Source organism: Oncorhynchus clarkii, chromosome 22 (genome assembly GCF_045791955.1).
Source record: "Oncorhynchus clarkii lewisi isolate Uvic-CL-2024 chromosome 22, UVic_Ocla_1.0, whole genome shotgun sequence".
Classification (NCBI taxonomy): domain Eukaryota; kingdom Metazoa; phylum Chordata; class Actinopteri; order Salmoniformes; family Salmonidae; genus Oncorhynchus; species Oncorhynchus clarkii.
The window spans coordinates 47,536,038-47,556,315 of NC_092168.1; positions in this window are offsets into that span (position 1 = coordinate 47,536,038).

Here is a 20,278-nt window from a genome sequence, read left to right on the forward strand (position 1 = left end):
TAACATGTCACCAGGGCCTGTATAGGGAAGTAACATGTTGTCACCAGGGCCTGTATAGTAAAGTAACATGTCACCAGGGCCTTTCTAGTGCAGTAACATGTTGTCACCAGGGCCTGTATAATAAAGTAACATGTCACCAGGGCCTGTATAGTAAAGTAACATGTCACCAGGGCCTGTATAGTAAAGTAGCATGTCACCAGGGCCTGTATAGTCAAGTAACATGTCACCAGGGCCTGTATAGTAAGGTAGTATGTGACCAGGGCCTGTATAGTAGAGTAACATGTCACCAGGTCCTGTATAGTAAAGTAACATGTCACCAGGGCCTGTATAGTAAAGTAGCATGTCACCAGGGCCTGTATAGTCAAGTAACAGGTCACCAGGGCCTGTATAGTAAAGTAACATGTCACCAGGGCCTGTATAGTAAAGTAACATGTTGTCACCAGGGCCTGTATAGTAAAGTAACATGCTGTCACCAGGGCCTGTATAGTAAAGTAACATGTTGTCACCAGGGCCTGTATAGTAAAGTAACATGCTGTCACCAGGGCCTGTATAGTAAAGTAACATGTCACCAGGGCCTGTATAGTAAAGTAACATGTCACCAGGGCATGTATAGTAAAGTAACATGTCACCAGGGCCTTTATAGTCAAGTAACATGTCACCAGGGCCTGTATGGTAAAGTAACATGCTGTCACCAGGGCCTGTATAGTAAAGTAACATGTCACCAGGGCCTGTATAGTAAAGTAACATGTCACCAGGTTCTGTATAGTAAAGTAGCATGTCACCAGGGCCTGTATAGTAAAGTAACATGCTGTCACCAGGGCCTGTATAGTAAAGTAGCATGTCACCAGGGCCTGTATAGTAAAGTAACATGTCACCAGGTCCTGTATAGTAAAGTAACATGTCACCAGGGCCTGTATAGTAAAGTAACATGTCACCAGGGCCTGTATAGTAAAGTAACATGTTGTCACCAGGGCCTGTATAGTAAAGTAACATGTCACCAGGGCCTGTATAGTAAAGTAACATGTCACCAGGGCCTGTATAGTAAAGTAACACGTCACCAGGGCATGTATAGTAAAGTAACATGTCACCAGGGCCGGTATAGTAAAGTAACATGCTGTCACCAGGGCCTGTATAGTAAAGTAACATGTTGTCACCAGGGCCTGTATAGTAAAGTAACATGTTGTCACCAGGGCCTGTATAGTAAAGTAACATGCTGTCACCAGGGCCTGTATAGTAAAGTAACATGTCACCAGGGCCTGTATAGTAAAGTAACATGCTGTCACCAGGGCCTTTATAGTAAAGTAACATGTCACCAGGGCCTGTATAGTAAAGTAACATGTCACCAGGGCATGTATAGTAAAGTAACATGTCACCAGGGCCTTTATAGTCAAGTAACATGTCACCAGGGCCTGTATAGTAAAGTAACATGCTGTCACCAGGGCCTGTATAGTAAAGTAACATGTCACCAGGGCCTGTATAGTAAGGTAGCATGTCACCAGGGCCTGTATAGTAAAGTAACATGCTGTCACCAGGGCCTGTATAGTAAAGTAACATGTCACCAGGGCCTGTATAGTAAAGTAACATGTCACCAGGTTCTGTATAGTAAAGTAGCATGTCACCAGGGCCTGTATAGTAAAGTAACATGCTGTCACCAGGGCCTGTATAGTAAAGTAGCATGTCACCAGGGCCTGTATAGTAAAGTAACATGTCACCAGGTCCTGTATAGTAAAGTAACATGTCACCAGGGCCTGTATAGTAAAGTAACATGTCACCAGGGCCTGTATAGTAAAGTAACATGTTGTCACCAGGGCCTGTATAGTAAAGTAACATGTCACCAGGGCCTGTATAGTAAAGTAACATGTCACCAGGGCCTGTATAGTAAAGTAACATGTAACCAGGGCATGTATAGTAAAGTAACATGTCACCAGGGCCGGTATAGTAAAGTAACATGTTGTCACCAGGGCCTTTATAGTAAAGTAACATGTCACCAGGGCCTGTATAGTAAAGTAACATGTCACCAGGGCATGTATAGTAAAGTAACATGTCACCAGGGCCTTTATAGTAAAGTGACATGTAACCAGGGCCTGTATAGTAAAGTAACATGTTGTCACCAGGGCCTGTATAGTAAAGTAACATGCTGTCACCAGGGCCTGTATAGTAAAGTAACATGTCACCAGGGCCTGTATAGTAAAGTAACATGTTGTCACCAGTGCCTTTATAGTAAAGTAACATGTCACCAGGGCCTGTATAGTAAAGTAACATGTCACCAGGGCATGTATAGTAAAGTAACATGTCACCAGGGCCTTTATAGTCAAGTAACATGTCACCAGGGCCTGTATAGTAAAGTAACATGTCACCAGGGCCTGAATAGTAAAGTAACATGTTGTCCCCAGGGCCTGTATAGTAAAGTAACATGTTGTCACCAGGGCCTGTATAGTAAAGTAACATGTTGTCACCAGGGACTATATATTAAAGTAACATGTCACCAGGGCCTGTATAGGGAAGTAACATGTTGTCACCAGGGCCTGTATAGTAAAGTAACATTTCACCAGGGCCTTTCTAGTGTAGTAACATGTTGTCACCAGGGCCTGTATAATAAAGTAACATGTCACCAGGGCCTGTATAGTAAAGTAACATGTCACCAGGGCCTGTATAGTAAAGTAGCATGTCACCAGGGCCTGTATAGTCAAGTAACATGTCACCAGGGCCTGTATAGTAAGGTAGTATGTGACCAGGGCCTGTATAGTAGAGTAACATGTCACCAGGTCCTGTATAGTAAAGTAACATGTCACCAGGGCCTGTATAGTAAAGTAGCATGTCACCAGGGCCTGTATAGTCAAGTAACAGGTCACCAGGGCCTGTATAGTAAAGTAACATGTCACCAGGGCCTGTATAGTAAAGTAACATGTTGTCACCAGGGCCTGTATAGTAAAGTAACATGCTGTCACCAGGGCCTGTATAGTAAAGTAACATGTTGTCACCAGGGCCTGTATAGTAAAGTAACATGCTGTCACCAGGGCCTGTATAGTAAAGTAACATGTCACCAGGGCCTGTATAGTAAAGTAACATGCTGTCACCAGGGCCTTTATAGTAAAGTAACATGTCACCAGGGCCTGTATAGTAAAGTAACATGTCACCAGGGCATGTATAGTAAAGTAACATGTCACCAGGGCCTTTATAGTCAAGTAACATGTCACCAGGGCCTGTATAGTAAAGTAACATGCTGTCACCAGGGCCTGTATAGTAAAGTAACATGTCACCAGGGCCTGTATAGTAAGGTAGCATGTCACCAGGGCCTGTATGGTAAAGTAACATGCTGTCACCAGGGCCTGTATAGTAAAGTAACATGTCACCAGGGCCTGTATAGTAAAGTAACATGTCACCAGGTTCTGTATAGTAAAGTAGCATGTCACCAGGGCCTGTATAGTAAAGTAACATGCTGTCACCAGGGCCTGTATAGTAAAGTAGCATGTCACCAGGGCCTGTATAGTAAAGTAACATGTCACCAGGTCCTGTATAGTAAAGTAACATGTCACCAGGGCCTGTATAGTAAAGTAACATGTCACCAGGGCCTGTATAGTAAAGTAACATGTTGTCACCAGGGCCTGTATAGTAAAGTAACATGTCACCAGGGCCTGTATAGTAAAGTAACACGTCACCAGGGCATGTATAGTAAAGTAACATGTCACCAGGGCCGGTATAGTAAAGTAACATGTTGTCACCAGGGCCTTTATAGTAAAGTAGCATGTCACCAGGGCCTGTATAGTAAAGTAACATGTCACCAGGGCATGTATAGTAAAGTAACATGTCACCAGGGCCTTTATAGTAAAGTGACATGTAACCAGGGCCTGTATAGTAAAGTAACATGTTGTCACCAGGGCCTGTATAGTAAAGTAACATGCTGTCACCAGGGCCTGTATAGTAAAGTAACATGTCACCAGGGCCTGTATAGTAAAGTAACATGTTGTCACCAGTGCCTTTATAGTAAAGTAACATGTCACCAGGGCCTGTATAGTAAAGTAAAATGTCACCAGGGCATGTATAGTAAAGTAACATGTCACCAGGGCCTTTATAGTCAAGTAACATGTCACCAGGGCCTGTATAGTAAAGTAACATGTCACCAGGGCCTGTATAGTAAAGTAACATGTTGTCCCCAGGGCCTGTATAGTAAAGTAACATGTTGTCACCAGGGCCTGTATAGTAAAGTAACATGTTGTCACCAGGGACTGTATATTAAAGTAACATGTCACCAGGGCCTGTATAGGGAAGTAACATGTTGTCACCAGGGCCTGTATAGTAAAGTAACATGTCACCAGGGCCTTTCTAGTGCAGTAACATGTTGTCACCAGGGACTGTATAATAAAGTAACATGTCACCAGGGCCTGTATAGTAAAGTAACATGTCACCAGGGCCTGTATAGTAAAGTAGCATGTCACCAGGGCCTGTATAGTCAAGTAACAGGTCACCAGGGCCTGTATAGTAAAGTAACATGTCACCAGGGCCTGTATAGTAAAGTAGCATGTCACCAGGGCCTGTATAGTCAAGTAACAGGTCACCAGGGCCTGTATAGTAAAGTAACATGTCACCAGGGCCTGTATAGTAAAGTAACATGCTGTCACCAGGGCCTGTATAGTAAAGTAACATGTCACCAGGGCCTGTATAGTAAGGTAGCATGTCACCAGGGCCTGTAAAGTAAAGTAACATGCTGTCACCAGGGCCTGTATAGTAAAGTAACATGTCACCAGGGCCTGTATAGTAAAGTAACATGTTGTCACCAGTGCCTTTATAGTAAAGCAACATGTCACCAGGGCCTGTATAGTAAAGTAACATGTCACCAGGGCATGTATAGTAAAGTAACATGTCACCAGGGCCTTTATAGTCAAGTAACATGTCACCAGGGCCTGTATAGTAAAGTAACATGTCACCAGGGCCTGTATAGTAAAGTAACATGTTGTCCCCAGGGCCTGTATAGTAAAGTAACATGTTGTCACCAGGGCCTGTATAGTAAAGTAACATGTTGTCACCAGGGACTGTATATTAAAGTAACATGTCACCAGGGCCTGTATAGTAAAGTAACATTTCACCAGGGCCTGTCTAGTAAAGTAACATGTTGTCACCAGGGCCTTCATAGTAAAGTGACATTTAACCAGGGCCTGTATAGTAAAGTAACATGTTGTCACCAGGGCCTGTATAGTAAAGTAACATGTTGTCACCAGGGCCTGTATAGTAAAGTAACATGCTGTCACCAGGGCCTGTATAGTAAAGTAACATGTCACCAGGGCCTGTATAGTAAAGTAACATGCTGTCACCAGGGCCTTTATAGTAAAGTAACATGTCACCAGGGCCTGTATAGTAAAGTAACATGTCACCAGGGCATGTATAGTAAAGTAACATGTCACCAGGGCCTTTATAGTCAAGTAACATGTCACCAGGGCCTGTATAGTAAAGTAACATGTTGTCACCAGGGCCTGTATAGTAAAGTAGCATGTCATCAGGGCCTGTATTGTAAGGTAACATGTCACCAGGGCCTGTATAGTAAAGTAACATGTCACCAGGGCATGTATAGTAAAGTAACATGTCACCAGGGCCTGTATAGTAAAGTAACATGTCACCAGGGCCTGTATAGTAAAGTGACATGTCACCAGGGCCTGTATAGTAAAGTAAATTGTTGTCCCCAGGGCCTGTATAGTAAGGTAACATGTTGTCACCAGGGCCTGCATAGTAAAGTGACATGTCACCAGGGCCTGTATAGTAAAGTAACATGTTGTCACCAGGGACTGTATATTAAAGTAACACGTCACCAGGGCCTTTCTAGTGCAGTAACATATTATCACCAGGGCCTGTATAATAAAGTAACATGTCACCAGGGCCTGTATAGTAAAGTAACATGTCACCAGGGCCTGTATAGTAAAGTAGTCAAGGGCCTGTATAGTCAAGTAACATGTCACCAGGGCCTGTATAGTAAGGTAGCATGTCACCAGGGCCTGTATAGTAGAGTAACATGTCACCAGGTCCTGTATAGTAAAGTAACATGTCACCAGGGCCTGTATAGTAAAGTAGCATGTCACCAGGGCCTGTATAGTCAAGTAACAGGTCACCAGGGCCTGTATAGTAAAGTAGCATGTCACCAGGGCCTGTATAGTCAAGTAACAGGTAACCAGGGCCTGTATAGTAGAGTAACATGTCACCAGGTCCTGTATAGTAAAGTAACATGACACCAGGGCCTGTATAGTAAAGTAGCATGTCACCAGGGCCTGTATAGTCAAGTAACAGGTCACCAGGGCCTGTATAGTAAAGTAGCATGTTGTCACCAGGGCCTGTATAGTAAGGTAACATGTTGTCACCAGGGCCTGTATAGTAAAGTAACATGTCACCAGGTTCTGTATAGTAGAGTAACATGTCACCAGGGCCTGAATAGTAAAGTAACATGTCACCAGGGCCTGTATAGTAAAGTATCATGCTGTCACCAGGGCCTGTATCGTAAAGTAGCATGTCACCAGGGCCTGTATAGTAAAGTAGCATGTCACCAGGGACTGTATAGTAGAGTAACATGTCATTAGGGCCTGTATAGTAAAGTAACATGTCACCAGGACCTGTATAGTGAAGTAACATGTTGTCACCAGTTCCTGTATAGTAAAGTAGCATGTCATCAGGGCCTGTATAGTAAAGTAACCTGCTGTCACCAGGGCCTGTATAGTAAAGTAGCATGTCACCAGGGCCTGTATAGTAAGGTAACATGTCACCAGGGCCTGAATAGTAAAGTAACATGTCACCAGAGCCTGTATAGTAAAGTAACATGTTGTCACCAGGGCCTGTATAGTAAAGTAACATGTCACCAGGGCCTGTATAGTAAAATAACATGTCACCAGGGCCTGTATAGTAAGGTAGCATGTCGCCAGGGCCTGTATAGTAAAGTAACATGCTGTCACCAGGGCCTGTATAGTAAAGTAACATGTCACCAGGGCCTGTCGAGTAAAGTAACATGTTGTCACCAGGGCCTGTCTAGTAAAGTAACATGCTGTCACCAGGGCCTATATAGTAAAGTAACATGTCACCAGGGCCTGTATAGTAAAGTAGCATGTCACCAGGGCCTGTATAGTCAAGTAACAGTTCACCAGGGCCTGTATAGTAAAGTAACATGTCACCAGGGCCTATGTAGTAAAGTTAAATGTTGTCGCCAGGGCCTGTATAGTAAAGTAGCATGTCACCAGGGACCGTATAGTAAAGTAACACGTCACCAGGGCCTTTCTAGTGCAGTAACATATTATCACCAGGGCCTGTATAATAAAGTAACATGTCACCAGGGCCTGTATAGTAAAGTAACATGTCACCAGGGCCTGTATAGTAAAGTAGTCAAGGGCCTGTATAGTCAAGTAACATGTCACCAGGGCCTGTATAGTAAGGTAGCATGTCACCAGGGCCTGTATAGTAGAGTAACATGTCACCAGGTCCTGTATAGTAAAGTAACATGTCACCAGGGCCTGTATAGTAAAGTAGCATGTCACCAGGGCCTGTATAGTCAAGTAACAGGTCACCAGGGCCTGTATAGTAAAGTAGCATGTCACCAGGGCCTGTATAGTCAAGTAACAGGTAACCAGGGCCTGTATAGTAGAGTAACATGTCAACAGGTCCTGTATAGTAAAGTAACATGTCACCAGGGCCTGTATAGTAAAGTAGCATGTCACCAGGGCCTGTATAGTCAAGTAACAGGTCACCAGGGCCTGTATAGTAAAGTAGCATGTTGTCACCAGGGCCTGTATAGTAAGGTAACATGTTGTCACCAGGGCCTGTATAATAAAGTAACATGTCACCAGGGCCTGTATAGTCAAGTAACAGGTCACCAGGGCCTGTATAGTAAAGTAGCATGTTGTCACCAGGGCCTGTATAGTAAAGTAACATATTATCACCAGGGCCTGTATAATAAAGTAACATGTCACCAGGGCCTGTATAGTAAAGTAACATGTCACCAGGGCCTGTATAGTAAAGTAGTCAAGGGCCTGTATAGTCAAGTAACATGTCACCAGGGCCTGTATAGTAAGGTAGCATGTCACCAGGGCCTGTATAGTAGAGTAACATGTCACCAGGTCCTGTATAGTAAAGTAACATGTCACCAGGGCCTGTATAGTAAAGTAGCATGTCACCAGGGCCTGTATAGTCATGTAACAGGTCACCAGGGCCTGTATAGTAAAGTAGCATGTCACCAGGGCCTGTATAGTCAAGTAACAGGTAACCAGGGCCTGTATAGTAGAGTAACATGTCACCAGGTCCTGTATAGTAAAGTAACATGTCACCAGGGCCTGTATAGTAAAGTAGCATGTCACCAGGGCCTGTATAGTCAAGTAACAGGTCACCAGGGCCTGTATAGTAAAGTAGCATGTTGTCACCAGGGCCTGTATAGTAAGGTAACATGTTGTCACCAGGGCCTGTATAGTAAAGTAACATGTCACCAGGTTCTGTAGAGTAGAGTAACATGTCACCAGGGCCTGAATAGTAAAGTAACATGTCACCAGGGCCTGTATAGTAAAGTAACATGCTGTCACCAGGGCGTGTATCGTAAAGTAGCATGTCACCAGGGCCTGTATAGTAAAGTAGCATGTCACCAGGGACTGTATAGTAGAGTAACATGTCATTAGGGCCTGTATAGTAAAGTAACATGTCACCAGGACCTGTATAGTGAAGTAACATGTTGTCACCAGTTCCTGTGTAGTAAAGTAGCATGTCATCAGGGCCTGTATAGTAAAGTAACCTGCTGTCACCAGGGCCTGTATATTAAAGTAGCATGTCACCAGGGCCTGTATAGTAAGGTAACATGTCACCAGGGCCTGTATAGTAAAGTAACATGTCACCAGAGCCTGTATAGTAAAGTAACATGTTGTCACCAGGGCCTGTATAGTAAAGTAACATGTCACCAGGGCCTGTATAGTAAAATAACATGTCACCAGGGCCTGTATAGTAAGGTAGCATGTCGCCAGGGCCTGTATAGTAAAGTAACATGCTGTCACCAGGGCCTGTATAGTAAAGTAACATGTCACCAGGGCCTGTCGAGTAAAGTAACATGTTGTCACCAGGGCCTGTCTAGTAAAGTAACATGCTGTCACCAGGGCCTATATAGTAAAGTAACATGTCACCAGGGCCTGTATAGTAAGGTAGCATGTCACCAGGGCCTGTATAGTAAAGTAACATGTTGTCACCAGGGCCTGTATAGTAAAGTAACATGCTGTCACCAGGGCCTGTATAGTAAAGTAACATGTCACCAGGGCCTGTATAGTAAAGTAACATGCTGTCACCAGGGCCTTTATAGTAAAGTAACATGTCACCAGCGCCTGTATAGTAAAGTAACATGTCACTAGGGCATGTATAGTAAAGTAACATGTCACCAGGGCCTTTATAGTCAAGTAACATGTCACCAGGGCCTGTATAGTAAAGTAACATGCTGTCACCAGGGCCTGTATAGTAAAGTAACATGTCACCAGGGCCTGTATAGTAAGGTAGCATGTCACCAGGGCCTGTATAGTAAAGTAACATGCTGTCACCAGGGCCTGTATAGTAAAGTAACATGTCACCAGGGCCTGTATAGTAAAGTAACATGTCACCAGGTTCTGTATAGTAAAGTAGCACGTCACCAGGGCCTGTATAGTAAAGTAACATGCTGTCACCAGGGCCTGCATAGTAAAGTAGCATGTCACCAGGGCCTGTATAGTAAAGTAACATGTCACCAGGTCCTGTATAGTAAAGTAACATGTCACCAGGGCCTGTATAGTAAAGTAACATGTTGTCACCAGGGCCTGTATAGTAAAGTAACATGTCACCAGGGCCTGTATAGTAAAGTAACATGTCACCAGGGCCTGTATAGTAAAGTAACATGTAACCAGGGCATGTATAGTAAAGTAACATGTCACCAGGGCCGGTATAGTAAAGTAACATGTTGTCACCAGGGCCTTTATAGTAAAGTAACATGTCACCAGGGCCTGTATAGTAAAGTAACATGTCACCAGGGCATGTATAGTAAAGTAACATGTCACCAGGGCCTTTATAGTAAAGTGACATGTAACCAGGGCCTGTATAGTAAAGTAACATGTTGTCACCAGGGCCTGTATAGTAAAGTAACATGCTGTCACCAGGGCCTGTATAGTAAAGTAACATGTCACCAGGGCCTGTATAGTAAAGTAACATGTTGTCACCAGTGCCTTTATAGTAAAGTAACATGTCACCAGGGCCTGTATAGTAAAGTAACATGTCACCAGGGCATGTATAGTAAAGTAACATGTCACCAGGGCCTTTATAGTCAAGTAACATGTCACCAGGGCCTGTATAGTAAAGTAACATGTCACCAGGGCCTGTATAGTAAAGTAACATGTTGTCCCCAGGGCCTGTATAGTAAAGTAACATGTTGTCACCAGGGCCTGTATAGTAAAGTAACATGTTGTCACCAGGGACTATATATTAAAGTAACATGTCACCAGGGCCTGTATAGGGAAGTAACATGTTGTCACCAGGGCCTGTATAGTAAAGTAACATGTCACCAGGGCCTTTCTAGTGCAGTAACATGTTGTCACCAGGGCCTGTATAATAAAGTAACATGTCACCAGGGCCTGTATAGTAAAGTAACATGTCACCAGGGCCTGTATAGTAAAGTAGCATGTCACCAGGGCCTGTATAGTCAAGTAACATGTCACCAGGGCCTGTATAGTAAGGTAGTATGTGACCAGGGCCTGTATAGTAGAGTAACATGTCACCAGGTCCTGTATAGTAAAGTAACATGTCACCAGGGCCTGTATAGTAAAGTAGCATGTCACCAGGGCCTGTATAGTCAAGTAACAGGTCACCAGGGCCTGTATAGTAAAGTAACATGTCACCAGGGCCTGTATAGTAAAGTAACATGTTGTCACCAGGGCCTGTATAGTAAAGTAACATGCTGTCACCAGGGCCTGTATAGTAAAGTAACATGTTGTCACCAGGGCCTGTATAGTAAAGTAACATGTCACCAGGGCCTGTATAGTAAAGTAGCATGTCACCAGGGCCTGTATAGTAAAGTAACATGCTGTCACCAGGGCCTGTATAGTAAAGTAACATGTCACCAGGGCCTGTATAGTAAAGTAACATGTCACCAGGTTCTGTATAGTAAAGTAGCACGTCACCAGGGCCTGTATAGTAAAGTAACATGCTGTCACCAGGGCCTGCATAGTAAAGTAGCATGTCACCAGGGCCTGTATAGTAAAGTAACATGTCACCAGGTCCTGTATAGTAAAGTAACATGTCACCAGGGCCTGTATAGTAAAGTAACATGTCACCAGGGCCTGTATAGTAAAGTAACATGTTGTCACCAGGGCCTGTATAGTAAAGTAACATGTCACCAGGGCCTGTATAGTAAAGTAACATGTCACCAGGGCCTGTATAGTAAAGTAACATGTAACCAGGGCATGTATAGTAAAGTAACATGTCACCAGGGCCGGTATAGTAAAGTAACATGTTGTCACCAGGGCCTTTATAGTAAAGTAACATGTCACCAGGGCCTGTATAGTAAAGTAACATGTCACCAGGGCATGTATAGTAAAGTAACATGTCACCAGGGCCTTTATAGTAAAGTGACATGTAACCAGGGCCTGTATAGTAAAGTAACATGTTGTCACCAGGGCCTGTATAGTAAAGTAACATGCTGTCACCAGGGCCTGTATAGTAAAGTAACATGTCACCAGGGCCTGTATAGTAAAGTAACATGTTGTCACCAGGGCCTGTATAGTAAAGTAACATGTCACCAGGGCCTGTATAGTAAAGTAACATGTCACCAGGGCCTGTATAGTAAAGTAACATGTAACCAGGGCATGTATAGTAAAGTAACATGTCACCAGGGCCGGTATAGTAAAGTAACATGTTGTCACCAGGGCCTTTATAGTAAAGTAACATGTCACCAGGGCCTGTATAGTAAAGTAACATGTCACCAGGGCATGTATAGTAAAGTAACATGTCACCAGGGCCTTTATAGTAAAGTGACATGTAACCAGGGCCTGTATAGTAAAGTAACATGTTGTCACCAGGGCCTGTATAGTAAAGTAACATGCTGTCACCAGGGCCTGTATAGTAAAGTAACATGTCACCAGGGCCTGTATAGTAAAGTAACATGTTGTCACCAGTGCCTTTATAGTAAAGTAACATGTCACCAGGGCCTGTATAGTAAAGTAACATGTCACCAGGGCATGTATAGTAAAGTAACATGTCACCAGGGCCTTTATAGTCAAGTAACATGTCACCAGGGCCTGTATAGTAAAGTAACATGTCACCAGGGCCTGTATAGTAAAGTAACATGTTGTCCCCAGGGCCTGTATAGTAAAGTAACATGTTGTCACCAGGGCCTGTATAGTAAAGTAACATGTTTTCACCAGGGACTATATATTAAAGTAACATGTCACCAGGGCCTGTATAGGGAAGTAACATGTTGTCACCAGGGCCTGTATAGTAAAGTAACATGTCACCAGGGCCTTTCTAGTGCAGTAACATGTTGTCACCAGGGCCTGTATAATAAAGTAACATGTCACCAGGGCCTGTATAGTAAAGTAACATGTCACCAGGGCCTGTATAGTAAAGTAGCATGTCACCAGGGCCTGTATAGTCAAGTAACATGTCACCAGGGCCTGTATAGTAAGGTAGTATGTGACCAGGGCCTGTATAGTAGAGTAACATGTCACCAGGTCCTGTATAGTAAAGTAACATGTCACCAGGGCCTGTATAGTAAAGTAGCATGTCACCAGGGCCTGTATAGTCAAGTAACAGGTCACCAGGGCCTGTATAGTAAAGTAACATGTCACCAGGGCCTGTATAGTAAAGTAACATGTTGTCACCAGGGCCTGTATAGTAAAGTAACATGCTGTCACCAGGGCCTGTATAGTAAAGTAACATGTTGTCACCAGGGCCTGTATAGTAAAGTAACATGCTGTCACCAGGGCCTGTATAGTAAAGTAACATGTCACCAGGGCCTGTATAGTAAAGTAACATGTCACCAGGGCATGTATAGTAAAGTAACATGTCACCAGGGCCTTTATAGTCAAGTAACATGTCACCAGGGCCTGTATGGTAAAGTAACATGCTGTCACCAGGGCCTGTATAGTAAAGTAACATGTCACCAGGGCCTGTATAGTAAAGTAACATGTCACCAGGTTCTGTATAGTAAAGTAGCATGTCACCAGGGCCTGTATAGTAAAGTAACATGCTGTCACCAGGGCCTGTATAGTAAAGTAGCATGTCACCAGGGCCTGTATAGTAAAGTAACATGTCACCAGGTCCTGTATAGTAAAGTAACATGTCACCAGGGCCTGTATAGTAAAGTAACATGTCACCAGGGCCTGTATAGTAAAGTAACATGTTGTCACCAGGGCCTGTATAGTAAAGTAACATGTCACCAGGGCCTGTATAGTAAAGTAACATGTCACCAGGGCCTGTATAGTAAAGTAACACGTCACCAGGGCATGTATAGTAAAGTAACATGTCACCAGGGCCGGTATAGTAAAGTAACATGCTGTCACCAGGGCCTGTATAGTAAAGTAACATGTTGTCACCAGGGCCTGTATAGTAAAGTAACATGTTGTCACCAGGGCCTGTATAGTAAAGTAACATGCTGTCACCAGGGCCTGTATAGTAAAGTAACATGTCACCAGGGCCTGTATAGTAAAGTAACATGCTGTCACCAGGGCCTTTATAGTAAAGTAACATGTCACCAGGGCCTGTATAGTAAAGTAACATGTCACCAGGGCATGTATAGTAAAGTAACATGTCACCAGGGCCTTTATAGTCAAGTAACATGTCACCAGGGCCTGTATAGTAAAGTAACATGCTGTCACCAGGGCCTGTATAGTAAAGTAACATGTCACCAGGGCCTGTATAGTAAGGTAGCATGTCACCAGGGCCTGTATAGTAAAGTAACATGCTGTCACCAGGGCCTGTATAGTAAAGTAACATGTCACCAGGGCCTGTATAGTAAAGTAACATGTCACCAGGTTCTGTATAGTAAAGTAGCATGTCACCAGGGCCTGTATAGTAAAGTAACATGCTGTCACCAGGGCCTGTATAGTAAAGTAGCATGTCACCAGGGCCTGTATAGTAAAGTAACATGTCACCAGGTCCTGTATAGTAAAGTAACATGTCACCAGGGCCTGTATAGTAAAGTAACATGTCACCAGGGCCTGTATAGTAAAGTAACATGTTGTCACCAGGGCCTGTATAGTAAAGTAACATGTCACCAGGGCCTGTATAGTAAAGTAACATGTCACCAGGGCCTGTATAGTAAAGTAACATGTAACCAGGGCATGTATAGTAAAGTAACATGTCACCAGGGCCGGTATAGTAAAGTAACATGTTGTCACCAGGGCCTTTATAGTAAAGTAACATGTCACCAGGGCCTGTATAGTAAAGTAACATGTCACCAGGGCATGTATAGTAAAGTAACATGTCACCAGGGCCTTTATAGTAAAGTGACATGTAACCAGGGCCTGTATAGTAAAGTAACATGTTGTCACCAGGGCCTGTATAGTAAAGTAACATGCTGTCACCAGGGCCTGTATAGTAAAGTAACATGTCACCAGGGCCTGTATAGTAAAGTAACATGTTGTCACCAGTGCCTTTATAGTAAAGTAACATGTCACCAGGGCCTGTATAGTAAAGTAACATGTCACCAGGGCATGTATAGTAAAGTAACATGTCACCAGGGCCTTTATAGTCAAGTAACATGTCACCAGGGCCTGTATAGTAAAGTAACATGTCACCAGGGCCTGAATAGTAAAGTAACATGTTGTCCCCAGGGCCTGTATAGTAAAGTAACATGTTGTCACCAGGGCCTGTATAGTAAAGTAACATGTTGTCACCAGGGACTATATATTAAAGTAACATGTCACCAGGGCCTGTATAGGGAAGTAACATGTTGTCACCAGGGCCTGTATAGTAAAGTAACATTTCACCAGGGCCTTTCTAGTGTAGTAACATGTTGTCACCAGGGCCTGTATAATAAAGTAACATGTCACCAGGGCCTGTATAGTAAAGTAACATGTCACCAGGGCCTGTATAGTAAAGTAGCATGTCACCAGGGCCTGTATAGTCAAGTAACATGTCACCAGGGCCTGTATAGTAAGGTAGTATGTGACCAGGGCCTGTATAGTAGAGTAACATGTCACCAGGTCCTGTATAGTAAAGTAACATGTCACCAGGGCCTGTATAGTAAAGTAGCATGTCACCAGGGCCTGTATAGTCAAGTAACAGGTCACCAGGGCCTGTATAGTAAAGTAACATGTCACCAGGGCCTGTATAGTAAAGTAACATGTTGTCACCAGGGCCTGTATAGTAAAGTAACATGCTGTCACCAGGGCCTGTATAGTAAAGTAACATGTTGTCACCAGGGCCTGTATAGTAAAGTAACATGCTGTCACCAGGGCCTGTATAGTAAAGTAACATGTCACCAGGGCCTGTATAGTAAAGTAACATGCTGTCACCAGGGCCTTTATAGTAAAGTAACATGTCACCAGGGCCTGTATAGTAAAGTAACATGTCACCAGGGCATGTATAGTAAAGTAACATGTCACCAGGGCCTTTATAGTCAAGTAACATGTCACCAGGGCCTGTATAGTAAAGTAACATGCTGTCACCAGGGCCTGTATAGTAAAGTAACATGTCACCAGGGCCTGTATAGTAAGGTAGCATGTCACCAGGGCCTGTATGGTAAAGTAACATGCTGTCACCAGGGCCTGTATAGTAAAGTAACATGTCACCAGGGCCTGTATAGTAAAGTAACATGTCACCAGGTTCTGTATAGTAAAGTAGCATGTCACCAGGGCCTGTATAGTAAAGTAACATGCTGTCACCAGGGCCTGTATAGTAAAGTAGCATGTCACCAGGGCCTGTATAGTAAAGTAACATGTCACCAGGTCCTGTATAGTAAAGTAACATGTCACCAGGGCCTGTATAGTAAAGTAACATGTCACCAGGGCCTGTATAGTAAAGTAACATGTTGTCACCAGGGCCTGTATAGTAAAGTAACATGTCACCAGGGCCTGTATAGTAAAGTAACACGTCACCAGGGCATGTATAGTAAAGTAACATGTCACCAGGGCCGGTATAGTAAAGTAACATGTTGTCACCAGGGCCTTTATAGTAAAGTAGCATGTCACCAGGGCCTGTATAGTAAAGTAACATGTCACCAGGGCATGTATAGTAAAGTAACATGTCACCAGGGCCTTTATAGTAAAGTGACATGTAACCAGGGCCTGTATAGTAAAGTAACATGTTGTCACCAGGGCCTGTATAGTAAAGTAACATGCTGTCACCAGGGCCTGTATAGTAAAGTAACATGTCACCAGGGCCTGTATAGTAAAGTAACATGTTGTCACCAGTGCCTTTATAGTAAAGTAACATGTCACCAGGGCCTGTATAGTAAAGTAAAATGTCACCAGGGCATGTATAGTAAAGTAACATGTCACCAGGGCCTTTATAGTCAAGTAACATGTCACCAGGGCCTGTATAGTAAAGTAACATGTCACCAGGGCCTGTATAGTAAAGTAACATGTTGTCCCCAGGGCCTGTATAGTAAAGTAACATGTTGTCACCAGGGCCTGTATAGTAAAGTAACATGTTGTCACCAGGGACTGTATATTAAAGTAACATGTCACCAGGGCCTGTATAGGGAAGTAACATGTTGTCACCAGGGCCTGTATAGTAAAGTAACATGTCACCAGGGCCTTTCTAGTGCAGTAACATGTTGTCACCAGGGACTGTATAATAAAGTAACATGTCACCAGGGCCTGTATAGTAAAGTAACATGTCACCAGGGCCTGTATAGTAAAGTAGCATGTCACCAGGGCCTGTATAGTCAAGTAACAGGTCACCAGGGCCTGTATAGTAAAGTAACATGTCACCAGGGCCTGTATAGTAAAGTAGCATGTCACCAGGGCCTGTATAGTCAAGTAACAGGTCACCAGGGCCTGTATAGTAAAGTAACATGTCACCAGGGCCTGTATAGTAAAGTAACATGCTGTCACCAGGGCCTGTATAGTAAAGTAACATGTCACCAGGGCCTGTATAGTAAGGTAGCATGTCACCAGGGCCTGTATAGTAAAGTAACATGCTGTCACCAGGGCCTGTATAGTAAAGTAACATGTCACCAGGGCCTGTATAGTAAAGTAACATGTTGTCACCAGTGCCTTTATAGTAAAGCAACATGTCACCAGGGCCTGTATAGTAAAGTAACATGTCACCAGGGCATGTATAGTAAAGTAACATGTCACCAGGGCCTTTATAGTCAAGTAACATGTCACCAGGGCCTGTATAGTAAAGTAACATGTCACCAGGGCCTGTATAGTAAAGTAACATGTTGTCCCCAGGGCCTGTATAGTAAAGTAACATGTTGTCACCAGGGCCTGTATAGTAAAGTAACATGTTGTCACCAGGGACTGTATATTAAAGTAACATGTCACCAGGGCCTGTATAGTAAAGTAACATTTCACCAGGGCCTGTCTAGTAAAGTAACATGTTGTCACCAGGGCCTTCATAGTAAAGTGACATTTAACCAGGGCCTGTATAGTAAAGTAACATGTTGTCACCAGGGCCTGTATAGTAAAGTAACATGTTGTCACCAGGGCCTGTATAGTAAAGTAACATGCTGTCACCAGGGCCTGTATAGTAAAGTAACATGTCACCAGGGCCTGTATAGTAAAGTAACATGCTGTCACCAGGGCCTTTATAGTAAAGTAACATGTCACCAGGGCCTGTATAGTAAAGTAACATGTCACCAGGGCATGTATAGTAAAGTAACATGTCACCAGGGCCTTTATAGTCAAGTAACATGTCACCAGGGCCTGTATAGTAAAGTAACATGTTGTCACCAGGGCCTGTATAGTAAAGTAGCATGTCATCAGGGCCTGTATTGTAAGGTAACATGTCACCAGGGCCTGTATAGTAAAGTAACATGTCACCAGGGCATGTATAGTAAAGTAACATGTCACCAGGGCCTGTATAGTAAAGTAACATGTCACCAGGGCCTGTATAGTAAAGTGACATGTCACCAGGGCCTGTATAGTAAAGTAAATTGTTGTCCCCAGGGCCTGTATAGTAAGGTAACATGTTGTCACCAGGGCCTGCATAGTAAAGTGACATGTCACCAGGGCCTGTATAGTAAAGTAACATGTTGTCACCAGGGACTGTATATTAAAGTAACACGTCACCAGGGCCTTTCTAGTGCAGTAACATATTATCACCAGGGCCTGTATAATAAAGTAACATGTCACCAGGGCCTGTATAGTAAAGTAACATGTCACCAGGGCCTGTATAGTAAAGTAGTCAAGGGCCTGTATAGTCAAGTAACATGTCACCAGGGCCTGTATAGTAAGGTAGCATGTCACCAGGGCCTGTATAGTAGAGTAACATGTCACCAGGTCCTGTATAGTAAAGTAACATGTCACCAGGGCCTGTATAGTAAAGTAGCATGTCACCAGGGCCTGTATAGTCAAGTAACAGGTCACCAGGGCCTGTATAGTAAAGTAGCATGTCACCAGGGCCTGTATAGTCAAGTAACAGGTAACCAGGGCCTGTATAGTAGAGTAACATGTCACCAGGTCCTGTATAGTAAAGTAACATGACACCAGGGCCTGTATAGTAAAGTAGCATGTCACCAGGGCCTGTATAGTCAAGTAACAGGTCACCAGGGCCTGTATAGTAAAGTAGCATGTTGTCACCAGGGCCTGTATAGTAAGGTAACATGTTGTCACCAGGGCCTGTATAGTAAAGTAACATGTCACCAGGTTCTGTATAGTAGAGTAACATGTCACCAGGGCCTGAATAGTAAAGTAACATGTCACCAGGGCCTGTATAGTAAAGTATCATGCTGTCACCAGGGCCTGTATCGTAAAGTAGCATGTCACCAGGGCCTGTATAGTAAAGTAGCATGTCACCAGGGACTGTATAGTAGAGTAACATGTCATTAGGGCCTGTATAGTAAAGTAACATGTCACCAGGACCTGTATAGTGAAGTAACATGTTGTCACCAGTTCCTGTATAGTAAAGTAGCATGTCATCAGGGCCTGTATAGTAAAGTAACCTGCTGTCACCAGGGCCTGTATAGTAAAGTAGCATGTCACCAGGGCCTGTATAGTAAGGTAACATGTCACCAGGGCCTGAATAGTAAAGTAACATGTCACCAGAGCCTGTATAGTAAAGTAACATGTTGTCACCAGGGCCTGTATAGTAAAGTAACATGTCACCAGGGCCTGTATAGTAAAATAACATGTCACCAGGGCCTGTATAGTAAGGTAGCATGTCGCCAGGGCCTGTATAGTAAAGTAACATGCTGTCACCAGGGCCTGTATAGTAAAGTAACATGTCACCAGGGCCTGTCGAGTAAAGTAACATGTTGTCACCAGGGCCTGTCTAGTAAAGTAACATGCTGTCACCAGGGCCTATATAGTAAAGTAACATGTCACCAGGGCCTGTATAGTAAAGTAGCATGTCACCAGGGCCTGTATAGTCAAGTAACAGTTCACCAGGGCCTGTATAGTAAAGTAACATGTCACCAGGGCCTATGTAGTAAAGTTAAATGTTGTCGCCAGGGCCTGTATAGTAAAGTAGCATGTCACCAGGGACCGTATAGTAAAGTAACACGTCACCAGGGCCTTTCTAGTGCAGTAACATATTATCACCAGGGCCTGTATAATAAAGTAACATGTCACCAGGGCCTGTATAGTAAAGTAACATGTCACCAGGGCCTGTATAGTAAAGTAGTCAAGGGCCTGTATAGTCAAGTAACATGTCACCAGGGCCTGTATAGTAAGGTAGCATGTCACCAGGGCCTGTATAGTAGAGTAACATGTCACCAGGTCCTGTATAGTAAAGTAACATGTCACCAGGGCCTGTATAGTAAAGTAGCATGTCACCAGGGCCTGTATAGTCAAGTAACAGGTCACCAGGGCCTGTATAGTAAAGTAGCATGTCACCAGGGCCTGTATAGTCAAGTAACAGGTAACCAGGGCCTGTATAGTAGAGTAACATGTCAACAGGTCCTGTATAGTAAAGTAACATGTCACCAGGGCCTGTATAGTAAAGTAGCATGTCACCAGGGCCTGTATAGTCAAGTAACAGGTCACCAGGGCCTGTATAGTAAAGTAGCATGTTGTCACCAGGGCCTGTATAGTAAGGTAACATGTTGTCACCAGGGCCTGTATAATAAAGTAACATGTCACCAGGGCCTGTATAGTCAAGTAACAGGTCACCAGGGCCTGTATAGTAAAGTAGCATGTTGTCACCAGGGCCT